The 20,700-nt window shown below is 42.9% G+C and overlaps 1 long non-coding RNA gene across 3 annotated transcripts; it reads left to right on the top strand.

Moving 5' to 3' along the window:
• The first annotated feature begins 1,435 nt into the window (after positions 1 to 1,435).
• Positions 1,436 to 14,179, top strand: LOC125752326 (uncharacterized). 3 transcript variants are annotated; one of them, XR_007401543.1, is made up of 8 exons: positions 1,436 to 1,535; positions 2,278 to 2,378; positions 2,643 to 2,784; positions 3,035 to 3,149; positions 5,888 to 6,048; positions 7,820 to 12,716; positions 12,938 to 13,010; positions 13,942 to 14,179. It is a non-coding gene; the product is annotated as an uncharacterized LOC125752326 (long non-coding RNA). The 3 variants fall into 3 exon arrangements; XR_007401545.1 differs by having other exon boundaries at positions 3,035 to 3,116; XR_007401544.1 differs by lacking the exon at positions 7,820 to 12,716.
• Positions 14,180 to 20,700: the final 6,521 nt, after the last annotated feature.

Genomic DNA, 20,700 nt, shown 5'->3' on the forward strand with positions numbered 1-20,700 from the left:
AAAAAAGAGGGGTCTATTCTGCCAAGTGTCTATTTGAGTACAGTGTCAAATTACCCTAGGTTGCCAGCGAGTGCCCATGGCCCCGGCTCTGCCCTGGGAGGTGAGTCAGCCCAACTCTGAAGAAAGCCCTGCAGGCCCTGGGAGGAGAGTATTGTACGGGTGAGGCAAGTGGACAGGGACAGCCCTGACACCGTGTAGACGAGGAACCTACTTCCTAAGTGGGCCCTGGGTCCCCTACCCTCTGCACCCCAGACTGGGCTCTATTTCAGGTACTGTCTCTAACCCTGTTCTCAGGCTACTCAACCAGAGATAGTAGCACAACCCATGCAGCCTCATTAGGTGACTCAGTGAAAAAAAATAAACCACTTTCTCCAAGAAAAAGAAATCCACAGGAAGGATCCAGATCTGTCCTCTTGTTGGTCTAGCTCAGCTATTCTCCAAGTGTGGCCCTCTGGCCAGGAGCATCAATATCTTTTTACCATCACAACACATCAATAATGTTAATTTAATATACTTCCCTTCTTGCAAGAGTCAATATAGCTTAGTGAGAAGACCAAAAGCCCTGGCACTTGTTACAAATGCACTGTGGGCTTAAAATGATAAATAAAATTAGTATTTGGGAGAGACGGAAGTGGAAGGAAAAATAAGCCCCCCCCCCTTCATCTCCTTAGTGTTCAGCCATTACAATCCCATAATTGTAGCCAATAATAACTACCATTTATCTAGATGTGGTCATGAGCCAGGTGCTGTGGTGAGCACTCTACATGTATCATCTTTCAGTAAATTTTTAGGGATGTGGCTTTATTTTACAAAAGAAGAAACTGAGGCACAGTGAGATTAGACATCTCGTTGAGGGCATTCAGCTCTTCCTAAGTGTCAAAGTTGGGACCTGGCCCCATGTCTGTCTGACTGTAATAAGTCTTGGCCATATTGCCTTAATCTGATAACCACTGTCCCTCACTGCCTCCACCCCAACCCCAACACTCTTCATTGTGGTTGATGTGGGGCCAGAGCAAGACCAGGAGTGTGAGCTTCTTTGTACACACTAGGTGCTTAATCCATGGGAGTGCTCTCCCCTTGCCTTTTAGAACATTCATCCTCTGTTGCCTGGTCCTCGAGAGGATGCCCCTGTATCACTTTGTTGATTGATTCCCTTTGATGTTGCAGGAGCCCCCTCGCTTTTGTGCATAGTCCAAGGAGAAACCAGAGGTTTTGCCTCAAACTGGCTCTGTTGAAATTCACATCCCAGGAAGATGCTCCCGCTAACAGAGATAGTGGGACACCAAGGTATGCCCTTTCTCCAGCCTCTCATCACTGTAACATCTCTGGGCCCTTAACCTCCTTCTCCTGAAGGAAACCAAAGCCCTGCATGGTTGCCAGACCTGCGCATGGATGCCATGGAAACAAGAGAGCAAGAACCAGATTCCAGGTTTCTGGATTCTGGATTCCTAGCCACTCCCTCACACAACACTGTCACTTGGGGAAGAGAGATGGGCATCCTGCCACCGGCTACCTGGCCGAGGGCCCAGCTAAGGGTCAGAACTGTCTCTTTGCCAGCCAGGGATACTCATAAGCTACCAAGTGTTGTTCTAAGCTGCTTCCTTGGGAAAAGCAGCTATAGGGTATGGTGGTTGGACACAGTAGATCTAGACCCAAATAGCCTTGGTTCAAATCCCAGATAGTGTTGTATCTGTGGCCAAGTTACCTAACCTCTGTAAGCCTCAGTTTCCTTACCTGTAAAATGGGGGTAACACCTTCATGAAGTTGTGACGAGCATCATCTGTGCTATACTTGCCCTTTACACATGTTTTCTCATTAGATCCTATAAAAACACTTTGAAGTAGGTATTATTATCTCTATTCTCATGAGAAGAAACAGACACAGAGCTGAGAAATATCTTGCCCCAGGTCCCATAGATGGCAGTGATTTTAGTAATGATATCTAACATTCAGTAACTCTTACTATGTGCCAAGCCTAACAAAACCGGGTAGCTAAGTTGTACCTAATTTATAAAAAGTAGTAAGAGCTGAGACACAGAAAGACTAACCTGCCAAGACCCTAAAGCTTGTAAATGGCAAAGCCACAACATCACCCCGGCAGCGTGGCTTCAGAATCTGTGCTCCTGGTGGCTGTTTTCACCCGAGATCTCTGTCTGCTACACCATGCTACCTAGTGATGAGCTGCGAATCAGCCATTTCATGAAAAACAACAACAACAACAACAACAACACAACAACAACAACAACAACAACAACAAGCTCTTCTTAACCTTTAACAGCTTTGGTCGCCTGAGGAAGAGTTATAAGTCACAATCATCATCACCGAATAGAGGTGGTTCTAACAGTCCAAATGAGAGCTGATTGTCCGATCAGAGCCCAGGTTCTTAGTGGGGCGCTCCTGGCATTGTGTATGGGACAGTTCTTTGCTGTCACGTGGGGAGGGAGCTGTCCCTCATCTTGCAGGATGATCAGCACCCCACTCCACCTGTGGAATGCAGGGACTCCCTCAACCCATTGTAACATCCCAAAATGCACCCCCCACAACTTTTACAGATTTTCTGGGTGCTGGGGAGGATTACGCCCAAAGTGAGAACCCCTAAAATGGAGGATTACCTACTTCTCTCTCCTCTTTTCACTAATTTAGTTCAACCCAAGGAATTAGGACAGAGCAGAATCAAACCAGGACCAGCCACCTGTAGGAGACTGAGTGTAACTAAGTACCCAGTGGAGTGCTGGGGGGCGACAGGCAGAAGAACCCTGGTGAAGGAGGAAGAGATGCTACCCAGGTACGTGGTCAGAAATGGCTCTGTGGCAACTCTCCTGGCTGGAGGTTGGGGCAGAGGAGGAGGCCAAGTGGAGAAGGAAATGTAACCTAAGAGAGGCCAACTCACCCCCTTTGCTGTTCAGTGGCTGGGAGAAGGCTAGGGCAGGCCCAGCAGAGGTGGAGAGCTCCAGGGGTGGAGGTCGGGATGCCAGACCTGGTAGGCTGTGTCACCGTGGTCAAGTCCTCTACCTTATGTTCCTCAATTTCCCCAGCAACCCCCGATGGTGGCCTCCCTGCCCACTTCCCAGAATTGGAGGCTCAAGGGACATTGGGAATGTGAGGGTGCTCAGAACAGTAAGTATCACTGGTATTTCCTTTGTGTCCGAGGTAAGTCACTGGGCACTGAGCACTGTTTCTCTTTGAATATCTGTCACCATTCATAGAAGGATGAACTATTTGCCAGGCCCACACTCAGTGATTCATTTGTCCCCCCGAGGATACCACGAGAGTACTTCCTTTCCAGGACAATCACTGCCAAGTGCCAAAAACCTCGAGGGTGGTGTGCATGGGCTGTCCGGAGTGCGGGGAAGGAGCATGTGACCTGGGCACAAGGCAGGCTCTCAGTCTTTGCTGCCCCTCCATTAGGAATGCCAGGATTGGGGGTGCCTGGCTGGCTCAGTTGGTAAAGCATACAGCCCTTGATCTAGAGCTAGATCTAGACGTTGTGAGTTCAAGCTTTATGATGGGGGTAGAGCCCACTAAAAAAAATAAATTAAATAAATAAATACATAAATAAAGTTAAATTTAAAAAAAGAATGCCAAGATGTAGCCGTAAGCAGCATTTTAGGGCACTGTGGTTCAGGATACGATACATGCTTTGGAGTTCTACATCGTATATGTGTTTATTTTTGAGGAAGGAAAGAGAACACTACAGACTGAGTGCTTATTGTGCTCTAGCAACTGTGCTAAGGGCCTGACGTGCATTTGTCTCATTTAATTATTGCAGCACGTCAGCCACACACATGAGGAAACTGAGAAATATAGTTAAGTGATTGCCTAAAGTGGTACACCTAATTGTTGGATGTGATAAACAAAATAATGCCCCCTTCCATGTCTCTGGACCCCAGAATCTATGATAATGTTAGGTTCCATGGCAAAGGGAATTCAGATTATTGACGCGATTAAAGTAAGATCAGCTTACTTTAAAGATTGATTGATTGATTGATTGATTGATTGATTTGAAAGAGAGAATATGTGTGCACACAGAGGGAGGGGCAGAGGGAGAGAGAGGATCTCAAGCAGACTCTGTTTTGAGTGTGGAGCCTGCCATGGGGCTCAATCCCCGAATCCTGAGATCATGACCTGAGCCAAAATTAAAAGTCGGATGCATAACCGACTGAGCCACCCAGGCACCCCAAGACCAGCTGACTTTAAAATCAGATTATCGTAGTAATCTGGGTGGGCCCAATGTAATCACAAGGGTCCTTAAAAGTGGAAAGGGAGGCAAAGAGGAGAGGTAGAGAGGGGGCATGCGAGGGACCTTAGGGAATTAAAAGTGAGCCTCCTCTTCTCTCCTACCTAAGTGTTCTGCCACTAGAATTCCATAATTACAGCTAATAATAGCTACCATTTATCTAGAAGTTATGAGCCAGGCACCATAGTGAGCACTACACACATATTATTTCTCTGAAAAATTTGCCATGAGAGATATGGCTTTATTTTTTTAAGATTTTATTTATTTATTCATGAGAGACACAGAGAAAGAGGCAGTGGGAGAAGCAGGCTCCCTGCAAGGAGCCCGATGTGGGACTCGATCCCAGGACCTTGGGATCACCACCTGAGCTGACAGCAGATGCTCGACCACTGAGCCACCCAGGTGCCCCAGAAATGTGGCTTTATTTTACGAAAGAAGAAACTGAGGGACAGGAAGGGTAGACACCCTGTGGATCAAAGGTCAGACCCCTAGGGCAGCGCCCTACAAGGTTGCTTATTCTGAATGCACACTCATTGCCTGTGGGGAGGGCTAAGGGCAGCTATGGGACCACTGCCCCCCAAATTCTCCATGAACTCAAGAAGGCCATTCAGCTACAGGGCCTTCTGTCATTATCTGTGGTCTTCACAAATTGAAACTTGAGCATTTTTCAAAGATACTGATTCTTTTTTCACTACTCAAGGCTTGGTGAGAGGTGTTTCTTTTTGGTTCTCTCAGATGTGTTTAGGGAATGGTTAGGTGTTCTCTACATAGTAATTGTGCTCCAACATTTCTCTATGTCCACGACTCTAATTTCTTTCTCTAAATTATACCAGGAGACATCTGGCTTCTGTTTTTTTTTTTTTTTTTTTTTTGACATCTGGCTTCTGAATCTCATTTCGTATGGGCCACCTTTGTGACAGAGTTCAGTCAATCACTAAACAACCAATTAAAATCTGTTGCACAAACTTGCACAAAGATTTTGCCCACCCTTCCTTCTTTCCACCTCAGATCCTGAACTGGAGTCTTAGTGCTACAGAATCATTCTGGGTTGGAACATGAGTAGTCATGTCCTACAGTTAGGGAGAGGAGTTGAGCTCAGAAATTCAAGTCTTCTGACTTCCGAAGCTCAGTGTTTCTGAAATATTCATTGCCATCTGCCTTCAGAACTTCTAGGAAACAAGAAAAAGGAAAGGGAAGAAAAATGGGACCCATGCTCTGCTGTCAAGGGTCTCAGAACAGTTACTCAATGTCTTTGGTTTCAGTCTTTTGTAATCCGCTATTAGGAGCCTGAGTTAAATGGTCCCTAAGGTCCCTTGCAGCCCATATGAGGCCTACCCTAATCTTCCTGGGTATCAAGCCCTGATACCTAATTTGTGCTTCTTCTATCTACTATTTCTTTAGAATCTTGTGATTTGCCAGGCCCAGTAGCTTAGCTAATGAGCCACCATCTATCACATTGCATGGGGAGATGAGTATAATTGTCTAGTATATTTACAGACACTCACATCAAACCTCTTTTTATCCCTGAAGAGTCTAAGATACCCCAAAATATAGTGACTTTTCATCAGGAAGAGTAAAGAAATTTTAGTAGAGCAAAACACTCACTAAGAATCTATACAGTAGTCCTCCTTATCCATGGTTTTATTTATAGTTACCCAGTCAGCCATGGTCTGGAGGCAGAAGATGCTCCTTCTGATATGCCACCAGGAAGTCAGTAGTGGCCTAACGCTATGTCACAACACCTACGTCATTCACCTCACCTCATCTCATCACGCAGCCATTTTATCATCTCACATTATCACAGGAGGAAGGGTGAGTATAATAAGATATTTTGACAAAGAGAGACCACATTCACATAACTTTTATTATAGTATATTGTTATAATTGTCCCATTTTATTGTTGTTAATCTCTTACTGTGTCTAATTTATAAATTAAACTTTTTTAAAAAAATAAATTAAACTTTATCATAGGTATGTCTGTATAGGAAAAAAACAGGGTATATATAGGGTTCACTACTATTCATGGTTTCAGGCATCCCCCGGGGTTCTTGGAACGTATCCCCTGGGGTTCTTGAAATGTATACCCTGTGGGTAAGAGTAGCTACTGTATTAACATTTTCTGGCATTTGCTGAGCACCAACAATGGGCAAGATTGGTAGACACTGTATATACGTCATCCATTTCTCACTAAGACTCTGGAGATAATTATTTCCTCCATTTTAGGGATGGGAAGACTGAGGCTTAGAGAAGCTAGGTTGATTTGCCCAAGGTGAAAACATGGGTGGGTGGGATAGGACATAGTCCATATGGTCCCAAATCTAATGTTATTTATACTGCACTATGTATCAGACAGAGTGCTGGCTTCCTTCTTCATTTCCAGAGCCCTTTGTTTATACCAATTATTCAAGGTCTGACCACACTCATCCCATATTAAATCCATTTTTTCCAGATCTGCCTCACTCATTGGTCCATCAATCAAACAACTGACCTTTACCAGGACACTCACTACATCTTACTCATCTCTCTATTCCCTTGCCCAGACCTAGACATAGCTCCCAACAGGTATACAATATATGCTCGCCAACTAGCATGCATCAATATTCTGAAAACATCCTCTGCAATGAATACCATGCTGATGAATTTTGATGAAAGGAGCCTTTTTTAAACATTATTTTAAGATAGAAAAATAAGCATTTGTCATACTATCCATTATAAACATCCTCAGCTAAGCCTCTTTTTTTTTTCTGCCTCAATTTTAAAAGTTATGTTTGATCCATTGGAATGGCCTATATAGTTTGAAGCTTTTACCATTGCTAGACCTGTGATCAGATTGCTCCCTGGGCATACACTCAAACACAGGAAGGAGAAATGTGATTAGTACCCAGATTCTCCTGCCATCCACCCCCTGTCAGTGTCTGGATCCATCGTGCTAATGAGCATAATCATGACTGATTCAGTCCCTGAGTTTCATTGTATAGACTCTAGCCTCCTGCTGAATCGAATCTTGATTTCCCCAGATTCCTGGGGAGTTCTGAAAAACTGAGAAAAACAAAGAACTCAACATCAAAGTGAATCCTTGGCTATCACATATATTTCCTTGCCCAGAGACCCGTCACTTTGTCATTGGGACACCTTTCCTTGGTTAATATTAGAATAGAATTATGGGGCTCAAACAAGGCATCTTATTGATTCACCGTTAGCCAAGAGGGCCGTCTCTGGAGTGATGTTCAGGGCTGCTTCTTGGACTTAAAACTTGAATAGTTCTCTGCCAATGTTTTTTCCTCTGACATAAGGGGAGAGTTGGATTAGAAGATGCCTGTAGACTCACGTACCAACACCTACACTCTGGCTGGCACATTATCAAATTTACATTGCTTCCCTAGTGGAAATTTTTGTAGTTAGGGTATTTTCTGTTTGAGGCATTCAGTAAATCCCAGATTCAGAGCTGAAGAGAGCTCCAAAATTCCTATAATTAAGCTCTATAGTATTACAGGCAGTAGAACTCCCAAAGCATCACCCGTTCTAGCAGTCAGCCCAGATTCCAGAACATAACCTAAATCCTTCCTCTTGTCCTCATTTTCAGCACTCCCATCCTGGTCCAAGCCACTGTCATCCTTCACCTGGACCACTGCCATTGCCTCCTAAGTGGTATTTCAGCATTGCCCCCGATGTACCAGCCAGAATGTTCTTTGAAAGAGATAAACTAGGTTGTAATCATTCTTTGTTTAAGCCTTCTAGTGAATTCCCACTACATTTAGTTTTTTATTTTTAAGTATTTTTTAGAAACTGTTTATTTTCCATCAACCTTATTTCCATTCTGTTCGCTTTTGTGGAAGAGTAGTTTAGGACCACTCAGGGATTGTTCCTACCCACTCAGTGACCTGAGTGGTGGGAGCTGCAGACCTGAGTGTTTCACTCTTCAGTATGGAACTAATGACTAAACACAGGGGGCACCTGTACACCATTAGACCAGCATATGACTTCAGGTTGAGTAGCAGCAAACTCAAGAGCTGGAGCAGTCCATTCATCCCGAAATCCTTCCTGGGTCACAGTCTTTGGAGCAGTGGCCTGCCCTTCCTTTTCAGGATCTCTGTAGAAGTGGAAATCAGGCACGACCTCGCACAGGTGGACACAGGAAATGGTGCCACGCACACACAGAACCTCCTGGGCCAGCATCCACCACATCAGATCCCCGAGTGAGCTCCCTTCTTGCAAGGAATGGTGATGTCCACATAGTTCAGAGGAGAGTCTGTGTTACACAGAATGACGGTAGGCAGGTTAACATAGGATGCCTCTGTGAGAGGGTGGTGGTCAGCCCTGGGATCACTAACTAGCAGGAGTCTCGGCTCCCAGGAAGCTTCCTGGATCTGGCTAGCAGAGGTTCTAAGAATGAAGCGGCCAGCAATAGGAGTGCTGCAAACTTCAGCCCAGCCCACTGGCCAGTATTCCTGGATGATATGACACTGACATCAGCTGGGTTTTCAGTGAACAATAGCATGAGCTGCCAACAGAAGCTTCTCCTGGGTCCCCTTCACATTCATGATGTAGATGCCTTCACTCTTCTTCTGTAGCTGTACTGTTCCATTTGGAAGTTAAGGTGGTGCCACCCAAGTGGGTTCCTACTGTCCTAAGGAATCTGAGGACAACCTCCTTTATTTGCAGGACCTCAAGGGCTCCAGAGATTGTGAAAGTTCCCCTTTAAGCTACAGTGGGAATGCAGAACAACATATGGACCCCTCCCTGGATAGCGCAGAAAGGAATTCCCACTGTATTTAAAATTAACTCTAATCTTCCCATGGCCAACCAAACCTTAGAGCTCTGGCCCCTGCCTCCCTCTCTGACTTCATCTCTTTCCACTCTCTTCCTCACTCTCTGCCCCAGATTCACAGGCCTCCGGCTGTTCCTAGAAAACAGCAAATGTGTTCCCCACCAATGGTGTTTGCCCTTGCTTTTCCCTCTGCCTGGAACACACTTATCCTGTTCTTACAATAGCTAGCTTCTTCTCACCCTTCAGGCCCACGTGTCACCCTCCCTGTGATTGCCCTGACCATTTCACCCCAAGAAGTCCTCACCATCACCCTCCATCACAGCACACTGGCTTATTTCCTTCACAGGTGGCATCACCACCTGAAATGATTATGTCTACTGTTTGTATCATTTACAAATATCTCTTCCCTCTAGAATGTGGGGTGTTGTTCTTTCCAATGATGGACTTTTCCCCAGAACCTAACATAGGATCTTGCACTACTAGGTGCTCAATAAATTTGGATTGAATAAATGAATGGACTGTGTACAATGTATAATAAGAAGCTGTTAAGTCTATTTGTAGTGTGGAAAGTTTTCCTGGAGGAGATGACCTCTGGTCTGATTCTCAAAGCATATGGAGTCTCAGGTCAGGTGTGTAGGGCAAGAGAGGATGTGGAGCAGGGAACAAATATGTAATATATGCCACTGGGCTACATGAGCCAGGCCTGTGCAGCATGCTCTGAGAGCATACAAAAGGAAGTGACTCAAGCAGGGCAGAGGGTTGGCAGGAGGCTTCAGCAAGGATACGATGTCTGATCTGAGCCTTGAGAACTGAAGACAGCTCACAGACAAAGATGAAGAAGAGGCATTTCAGGCAATGTAAGTGTCCTGGGACCAGACAAACAGTATGGAAGAGGATGGTGAAAAGAGGGCATGCCTACTAAGGATCTGGGATTTTTTTTTTTTTTTTTAGAAAAACATAAAAAAATAGAACGCTGTTTTCACCACACCACAGAAAGTAAACAGATAGACACTATTACTTAACAATAAGCAATGGGACTCTGGCAGAAACAAGGATGAGTCAGGAAAGGTTTCTATAGATCTAATTTTAAGCACACATGGTCAAATAATTATATACATATGTCCAAAACATTTTTTTTTGTTACTTTTGTTTGGTCAAAGGGCTTGACGCACAATCAGATTTGTATGCTCAGATGGGCTTCTCTAACTGTGGTGAAGGACCACATATTTAAATTTCCAATCTATCATACTCAATACTTTTGTAAAATACAACAAAAATGGCATGAACACCAAATTATAATAAATGTTCCCTAACACTTACTCTGTTTCTGTATTTATTTCCTCCTGGCTTGGTAAGAAGCACCTGGTAGACCAGCTCTGACCCATGGATCACACTTTGAACTACACTGCGCTAGAGTACCAACTGGCAGGGAGGCAGTGGAGACCATCTAGAAAGGTCCAAGGAGAAGATGGTCTTAGGACATCATCTGGTCCTGACCCTTGCTCTTTGGGCAGGTGGACAAACAAATCATCTGTTTTTCAGAATCCTGTGTTATACTTTTGTGTTCCTTATTGATATTTGCTTTTCCATGTCACTGACAGTTGGGGTCCTCCACAAACTCATAAATATTGTTTGACTGAAGAAGGGACCCCTTTCCAAGGCTGGGAGATGGTATCCTGCTTCAATGGTCACTGCCAGTTAACTCTTCCATAGGTTGAAGGATGTTACTTTGGGGACATTTTGTCTTAGAATTCAGCATGTACCTTCTGACCTACCAAAAATAACAAAAATAATGTTTTGAATTTATATATCCAACTTTATGAATGTATGTGTTTCATTCAGATATGTTCTAGCACCCCTGATCCATCTTTGTTGTACGTGCAAGGGTCACATTATGGTTCGATCTTACTGTTTATTTTGCATGGTATGGTGAAAATAGCACAGGCTGTGGATACATGTTGGAATTCCAGTTGTCATTTTACTGGTTCTATTTGGCAAATAAAGTGACAGAAATTCTGTGAGCTTCAGCATCTTCATCTGAAAAAAATGTGAGAAATAACTTTCATCTCAGAGTCATTTTGAAGATTAAATACCATATGTGAAACACTTGGCATACGGTAGGTACTCAGTAAATGTGGGACCCTTTACCTTATTTATTTTGTTCCCTGCAGTACTGTTAGCCATGGGCTGGAGGAAAAGATTGAAGCTCTCTTAATTGCCTTTAGTTATAACAATTGCGGAGTCTGTCCTTAGACAGTTTCTGTTCCACCCAACGCAACAAATCCTTCATCCTGAGTAATTACAAGCAAATGCATAGTTACCAGTGGATCCCAGCCCCAACTGCTCCCAACACAGTTGGTGTAATGATAGCAAGCTCTGGAACCTCATAAAGCTCATCATGCTCAGGCTGTCCCTAAGCACATTGGATCGAGCTTGCTGTAAAAGACAGCTCTGTTGGCTTTCGCCCTTCCTGGAAGCTTGCATTTAATTACTCCTTGAGCTGAGTTTATAGACCAGAGCTAGATGTGTAAGATCAAAGGGAAACTGAGCCTCAGGGAAGGAACAGGAAATCACTTCAAAATGCCTTCAGGCAACAGGAATGGCAATGATTCAACAATCAGGCCCTCACAGGTGGCTTCCCCAGGCTCTGGGCAGACTCTCTTTAGATTGCCCAGAGGACAGAGGGTTCCCCAGACTAACACCGGCTGATAACATCCACACTGTGTGAAATATGTGCTTCCTGTTCAGAAGTTATGGGAAGTAAGAACCACCATGAAAACAGTGTTTGGCTCTGAACAGTGACCAAGAGAACCTCTGAATCCCAGCATTCCCTCCCCTTCTCCACACAGTCCTGCCAAGCCCTGCCCTGCTCTGCTCTGCCCTGGCAGGTTGGAGGGTGGCCCATGCACTCCCTGGCAGCTGCTCAAGTGCCCCCTGGGAATGCGGGGCCTCTCTCTGCTCAGGGCTGGCCCCCTTCTGCTCTGTTCTCGTTTCCCTGATTCTCTTTCCCAATGAAATGGGCTGTCCATGGAATAATTCTGGAGTTACTGGTGACTGTCAACAAGAAAGGGTCGGACAGATCCTGGGTCTAATCTCAGCTCCCCCTCTTGCTAGCCCTGTAACCCCAAATCTCATCTTTCTCACCTGCAAATTGTAGGTGACAATGACACCTATGTCATGAAGTTGTGCAATGAATCGACAATGTACTAAAGTGCTTAGCACAGTGCCTGGCATACAGTGGATAGTCATCAAATACCCTTATTATTGGTTGTTATTTTTATTATTAATGAGCAGCTGGCATGCCTATTCCCAGATCATCAAAGATATATTAGTTTCATAGGGCTGCTGGAACAAAATACCATAAACTGGATGGCTTAATACTACAAAAATGTATTCTAGAGACAAGAAATCTGAAATCAAGGCATTAGCAGGGCCTCACTCCCTCTGAAGGCTCCAGGGAAGACTCTCTTCCTTGCCTCTTCTAGCTTCTCATGGCTGTTGGCATTCCTTGGTGTTCCCTGGCTTCTAGCCACATCATTCCAATCTGTCTTCACATTACCTCCTCTGTGTCCCTATCCTCTTCTCTGCCTTATTTCCTTTTGCCACTTTCTTCTAAGGGCACTTGTGAAGATATTTAGGACTTACCCAGATAATCCAAGATAGTCTCCTCAACTCCAGATCCTTAACTTCATCTCATCTGTTACCACATAAGGTAATACTCACTCTTTTGCCCTACAGGTAATATTCATAAGTTCTGGGGATTAGGGCATGAGCATAGCTTACTGGAAGCTATCCCGTTAAACCCACCATAGAAGATATTCCCCAGGAACATGGGTTTGGGAAGGAGGGCTTCTGCGTGCTTCTTGTTCAAGTGTCTCAAATCCTGATAGCATTTGATTATCACCTGCAAAACCCTCTTTCCTGTCTCTCTAGGAACCCATTCATGACCATGCCAGATTCTAACATGGTTACTAGGACCCTGGAGCCATGATATATACAGTCTGAGGTGAGTTTGTGGGATGGAGGGGGTGAGACAGAATTGGCTACAGTGATTAGAGATATGTCACTGGAACAAAGGAACTCTTAAGAAAGAACATCAAATTTTGGCTCACATTATACATAACAGTGGGGATACTGTAGACAGCCAAGCCTAGGGTTATCTGCTCTTACCTTATGTCCCTGGATATGAATTAAACCATTATTAATCTTTACTCTTGATGTTAAGTGGCTTTGATGCCCTCAAAACTGTTCAAATAAAGTATTTCTCTCAGGGCGCCTGGGTGGCTCAGTCTGTTAAATGTCCAACTCTTGGTTTCAACTCAGGTCATGATCTCAGGGTCATGGAATTAAGCCCCATCCCAGGCTCTGTGCTCGGTGGGAAGTCTGCTTGTGGATTTTCTTTCTCTCTCTCTCTCTCTCTGTGCCCCTCCCCCTGCTCACTCCCTCTCTCCCTCAAATAGATAAATAAATCTTTTAAAAAAATATACTACTCTCAATCCTTGATCGCTGAGGAAGCACCATGTTCAAAAGACACCATGCATATTGTATTCTATGGATTTGTAGAATATAATGTCACCCAATAACTTGGATTTGAATGTACAGTGGCAGCTCTGGGGGAGATGGAGGGGAGAAATGTGAAGTTAGAGGTCTCAGGCAGAGTTTCCAAACCAGGAGTTGGTGGAAGTGGAGGTAGAAAGCCTCAACTTTCCTTACCCTAGACCAGTCCCATGACCTCTGCATATTCTTGCCTCTCATGGGGCTCAGTGCTCTCACTGTAAAATGAGAGGGTATAATGGGCTAAATAAAGTTCCCCCCGCCAAGATATTCATGTCCTAATCCCCACAACCTGGGAATTTCACTTTATATTGGCAAAAGGGACCTTGTAGATGTGATTAAATCGAGGATCTTGAGATGGGTAATTATCCTGGATTCTCTAGGTGGCTCTTAATGTAATTGTAAGTGTCCTACTAAGAGGAAGGCAAGAGGGAGATCTGACTACAGAAGAGAAATCATGTGGTAACTGAAACAGAGATTGGAGAAGTATATCCACAATCCAAGGAACACCAGCCACCATTAGAAGCCAGGAGAGGCAAGAATCCTTCCTCCAGAAGGAACCAGTTGTGCCAACATCTTGATTTTAGTGCTGGAAGACCCATTTCAGACTTCTGATTTCCAGAACCATAAGAAAATAAATTTCTGTTGTTTTCAACCATTAAGTTTATGGCAATTTGTTCTAGTAGCAATAGGAAAGGAATGCAAGGAGTTAGACCATATCCCTGCAATAATGATAATTATACAAGAATGTTCAAGGGCTCAGCTTGGGCCAGGCATTCTGTAACAAGTTGTATTCCTAATTTACTCCCATCTTCATCCCTGAGAGGTAAGTATTATTAATCTCAGGGAACCGAGATTTAGAGAGGTTCATTAACTTTGCTAAAATTAAACAAGTAAATGGAGAGCCGGGATCTAACCTCAGGTCCAGCTGCTTCCTAAGGATCCATGATACACTGCTTGCTTTTATATAAGCAATTTCTTGACAGTTTTTACTATATTATACATTTAAGAAAAAAAATTCATGACTTACATAAGCCATTCAATTTCTACTTCCCAGTGGAACTCTAAATATCAGTGTGTGTATATACAAAGTGAGATCTTTTTCTCACATTTCCATTTCTTAGATTATGTTAAAATTGCCTTTAGCAATTTCATGAAATCCAGTTTCAGTAACATAAGAACTCACTCAATGGGAAACGAATTTCTAGTCCTTAGATTAGATAAAATATGTTAGGGCAGCCCAGGTGGCTCAGCAGTTTAGCACTGCCTTCAGCCCAGGGCCTGATCTGGAGACCTGGATCGAGTCCCACTTCGGGCTCCCTGCATGGAGCCTGCTTCTCCCTCTGCCTGTGTCTCTGCCTCTCTCTCTCTCTTTCTGTCTCTCATGAATAAATAAATAAAATCTTTTTAAAAAATACATTAATAAAAATTATCTCAAACTTGAAAATACAAATTGATCAAATAATATTGATCTTGAAAATACAGTATGTCCTTATAATGTCTTCCTGCAGCACTGTTGGACTGGCTCACCTAAGGAGGGTTTCATTCTTTTGGCTAGTGGCTCTCAAACGTTTTGGTCTCAGGATTCCTTTAACTATTAAAAGTATTATGGTATTAACTATTAAAAAGTATTGAAGACCTTTTCCTATGTGGGTTATACTTACTGATCTTTACCATCTTAGAGATTAAAAATTTTTAAATTCAAAATGTTTATTAGTTCATTTAAATAATAATAAACTCATCCCATATGAATACAAGTCACATTTTTATGAAAAAAATATGTATGTTTCCCAAAACCAAATAATTTAGTGAGAAGAGTTTGTATTTTTACAAATTCCTTTAATGTCTGGCTTAAAGAAGACCTCTGGCTTCTCATATATGCTTCTGCATTCAGTCTGGTATAATAAGCTGGTTTGGCTGGAGCCTAGGAAAATAATTCTGTCTCACTGAGATACACAATTTGAAAAGGGGGAGCAGGAGGGAGATGGAATTTAATGGCCTTTCCAGATAACTATGGATATTCTCCTCTGATACTGCACCCAACTTGGCTAGTGATAGTTTCTTAAAGATTAATGACAATATGGAACCTGAGATATCGATGAACTTTCTGAACTCTATTCCACTAACGTCCATTGAGCTATCTCACACTTTAAATGTTTTATCCACATGTGGATTTTGTGTTATCGTGCACTGGTTCACTGAGTTGTGCCAACATTCCCAATGTTAATCTGGCCATGGTGCCAGAGAAAAGAGTTTCAAAATTCTAATTTTCACTTGAAAATGTGAATTTTGTACTGCCACCAATTCAGTCACTGCATTTTTCTAAAGTGCCAGGTTTGCTTCATTCACTTTTGAGAAACTATTTGTCAAGTACCCAAGGCTGAATAATCATAGCTTGTCAGTCAGGTTTTTGTTTTTGTTTTTTTTAAGCAAAAATGTTGTTCCTTGAAAAAAGTGGCAAGTTCTGCTCCTAACTCCAATGACAGCTCCATTGCTTTTCCCCTGGAAAACCAACACACTTGGTATGCAGCAGGAGCATTTTATGTTCTCTGCACTTTCCATTTCACTGCATGGAATATTAAAAAGAGGTGTACTCAAAGTCAAGATTTAAGACATTTAATACTTTTTACTGCTTCATCAAGGACATCCTTAAGTGAAACAGGTGCTTTTTTGGCAGCCAGTACATGAGGTAAAGAATGCACTGACCACCAGAGTAGTTTGCACCAAGGTGCCACATTTCCGCCCACATTGCTTTTGCTTCATCAGTGCACATGCTCACACCATAAAAATAAATAAATAAAAATGGCAGAAAGGCAAATGACATCTTGGTGTTCTTGTGAAAAAAGGTTTGACATCATATATACCTGAAAGGGTTTCAGATTCCCCACAGATCCATGGACCACACTTTGAGAACCTCCATCCTATGATACCTTCTAGTTCTGAGAATCCATGACTCTTCCCTAACACCAGATCTCCTAGATGACTTTTTCTAAAGCTATCCTCAAACTGGTGCCACAAAAGAGAGAAGAGTAGCCCCAATATCCCTGTCGTGCTCAGTCCACTTAGATTCTGAATCAAGAGATGTGAAGTATGGCTGGGGGTGGGCAGGAGGGCATGTGAGCATCCAGTTGAGTCCACTGGACAGCATCTTGTGTCATGCTGGGTGGTAGATAATGAAGGAAGTGACCTATGTCAGGGTTCCCTCAGGGTGTCTAAGGCCTTAGATGCTTCTAAGTCCTTTCTGGGCAGAGTGTTCAGGAAACAACCTCCTTTCTGCAGGGCTGTTTGTCTCTTTCCCCAATTAATTCTTCCTGACATCTAACATTAGATGTGTAAGCAATGATATCTGGTCTAGGTCAGCCACTCCATAACTATTTATAATCCTGCAGGAAATCATTACTCTTTTCATTTCAAGATTAACTGATTAAAAAAAACTAATTATGGCAGGTCATAAAAACAAATTTCAAAGGGTGCTTTGGGGACAGAGTGACCTGGTAAATAATTATTTTCTCTTGTACCTAGCTCTCTAACCACACAAAGACTTTATCACTGTCTTCCTGATGAGCGGCTTTTAAGAACTAGCTGGGATTCAGGGAATTGGGGAAGTGGGATAGAGATGAGGTTTGCATCAAGGCACAAGGTTTTTAGGGTATTAAAAAATCTAAATGTGTCCTATGAGGACAGGCAATATGGCTGCAGAGCACTGGGGGATATTTAGAAGTCTGCAAAGAATCTCTGAAATAAATGCTAGGGTAGAGACTCTTTGGGTTTCATATCAGGTTGAAATTGATGAGATTTCACCACAGTAAATACAATTGATCTCAGCCCTCCTCCTCTGGAGCCATCAGGGGGCATCCTCTGTGACCTTGAGGATTTTGTCAAATTGGTAAAAATGAGGTAAGATGTTCTCTCAAAGGGAACTGTATAACAAGTCACTGTGCTGGCTGAGAATTTCTATGTCTTCATGCTCCCTGACAATTAGTGTCTTTTCTGTTTAACAAACATTACTGTTTTGACATCTACCCTGTGCCTAACTCTGAGAAAGGCATTGGAAAGAATATAAAAATTATTAATATAAAATCCTTTATCTCTAATTTTTTGAAGGAAATAAGAATTATGCACAAAAATCTAAAAAAACAAATGAAAAGCATGGGTCTTCCACTTCCTAACTGTGTAACTGTATAGACAAGTTATATAGGCTTTCTGAACTTCAGATTTCTTGTCTGTAACATAGGGATAACCCTAGTACATCCCTTGTGGGGTTATTTTGGACATTAAATGAAAAAACATGTGTAAAGAGCCTTCTACAGAGCCTGAACTTAGCATTCCAAGTATCTGAGTCCATTGTAACTATCATTTTTGAGTGACTTTCCCTCCTAACAATAACTAGGGAGCATTAATCCCTTTACAAATGATGGAATCCGAGGCTTAGGAAAATAAAATAATTCACTATTCCATGATACCCTTTGGATGAGAATCATTGCAAAAGAGTAGAGAAAGGGACAGGCATTGAAAAGATAAGGGTCATTAATAGTTGTGGTATCCTGTCTCCAAAATGGTGTTCTGGGGAACCGTCATATTTGTATCCTTGTATAGCCCCCTCACTCAGTATTGCAGGCTGGCCCTGCAATAAATGTGGCATCAGTAATGATACATGATGTCAGATGTGGCTTAAAGGAGTCTAGTAGCTTCCACTCGGCTCCTTTGAGATGCTTGCTCTTAAGATGCTCCACCTTGGAGCTCAGCTACCATGCTGCGAGGTGCCGAAACCTAAGCCGCTACCTCAGCTAAGCTCACAGCCAACAACCAGCACCAAGATGATAGTCCTGTGCATGCACCACTTTGGACTTTATCCAAAGCCAAGTCTCAAGATGACTACAGACCAGATGATATTCGACTACAACTGCTTTTGAGAAATCCAAGTGAGAACTGCCCAGACGAGATGGGGTCCCATTTCACCTAAAATGTGGAAAGATACAAGGGAATCTTTCTCTCAACTTAAGAATAAGAACTAGATGATCTAAACAATCATAACTTTTCTGAAGCATGTCAGAAAGCTAAAGTCACAAAACAACTAGGTTAACTCAAATCAAAAGGTCATCAAGCCCCTCCAAGAAGAGATGAGACCTGTGAACTGTTGCATTTGTGGCAGAGCGTAGGAGTCAGAGGGGACCTCCATAATGGCAGATGGCAGGTAGGGACCCACTTGTCATTCACTATATGCTAAAACTATTTTAAATTTTAAAGGGACTTGGACGGGGAAGCAGATGACCTGTTTTGTAGACAGATGCTGATCACAGCTCAGTGACCTTGGGAAGTTCCCCACATTTTGGCACCAATCTGGTTGAGGCTGCTGGCTGCCTGTGGCAGACATTGCAATGATGACACTGGGCACTTCTCAAAGTGCATGGAGCAGGAAGGCCATTGAGACAGGAAGGCCAGGGCACTCAAGGATGGGCAGTGGCTTTGACACACTCCACAGCTGGCAGACAGCAAAGGTTCTGAACACTTCCTGCCTCTCCTGTTCATTGATTAATGTGCACAGCTTTACACAAATCACACATCTCCCCTGTGCTTTTGTGCCTCCTTTTACAAGGTTCAGAAAACTAATACAGACACCCTTACCACACTCCTTCCCACCACTACATGCACACACACTCATTTGCAAACACTGTGGTGAGGAAGAGCCAGGCAAAGTGACAGAACCACTTTACCAGTAAAATGACCACTGATACCAAATGACTTGACAGGTTAAAGGATGCAGAGACAATAAATTGTCTTAATGAATCTCTAAGTGACCAAAAGAAACTGGACACCAAAGCCCTGAGAGAAGTAAAAATGTTTTGTTTTGTTTTGCAAAATATCATCTATAAAGAATCTATTATGTACCAGGAACTTTGCACATTTTTTAACGTTCTTTATCTCCAATTCATACAAACTAAAAGTTAGATGTTACTGTGCCATTTTGCACATGGGAAAGCCAAGGTCGAGTACAGAGTAGTGATTATGTCATAGGCTGTGCAGTCAGACTACGTGGGCTTGGTTCCCAGCTCTGCTACTGACTGACCATGTGACTGTGGACGAGTCTCTGTGCCTCAGTCATTCCTTCTATGAAATGGGGATAATAATGGTACTTTTAGTAAATGAGAGAGTAAGAGTAAGACATGAGGCAATGTGCCTAGCATACAGTAAGCCCTTAATGAACATGACTTGTCATTATAAGTTACTTTACCCAAACCACACAATGAGAAAGAGTCTGACTCCAAAGTTGCATTCTTTCCAAAGAAATATTTGTGGTTATGAAAATTGTTTTTGTGAAATATTAATATATTTAAATAACCTAAGTTAAACAGAACTAGTATGAAATCAGACAGACCTCCCTCACTTGCCACGATCCCCTTGAGGCAGCATAGCCAGGAATGACCAGACGTTCGCCAAATGGCTTTCTTAGGCTCCTCGCTCCCTCTCATTTTTTGTCATCCTGGCTCATTGAGACTCCCTCTGTGATAGAATCTCATTCCATTATGTGAAATTTAGGTAACTAAGGATCTTCAAAGTATAATATATATTTTATTTTCTATGTAAATTGAAGAGTATCAAAGCAAAACAGGACTCATATAAGATTGTAAGTCTCTCTTTGGGCTCTTCGTGTAACATAGGTTATCAAAGAGATAGAAAGACATCAATGGATGAATGGATAAGTAAAATGTGGATATGTATACTATGGACTATTAAATCTTAAAAAGGAAGGAAATTCTGGCACATGTTATAACATGGATGAACCCTGAAGACATTATGCTAAGTGAAATAAACCAGTCACAAAAGGACAAATGTAGGATTCCACTTAATGAGGTAATTAGAGTAATCAAACTCATAGAGAGAGGGAGACAATAGAATGGTGGGGGCCAGGGACTGAGGGGAGGCGAGCACAGGAAGTTAGTGTTTAATGGGTATACACTCTCAGTGAGCAGGATGAAGAGTTATGGGAATGGACAGTGGTGAATGTACTTAATGCCATTTCAAGACAGTTTTCTTAGATTATTTATTTGAGAGAGAGAGAGAGAGCATGTGCACAAGTGGAAGGGAAGGACAGAGGGTGAGGGAGAGGGAGAGAGAGAATCTCAACTAGGATCCCTGCTGAG

Source organism: Canis lupus, chromosome 13, assembly GCF_003254725.2.
Source record: "Canis lupus dingo isolate Sandy chromosome 13, ASM325472v2, whole genome shotgun sequence".
Lineage (NCBI taxonomy): Eukaryota > Metazoa > Chordata > Mammalia > Carnivora > Canidae > Canis > Canis lupus.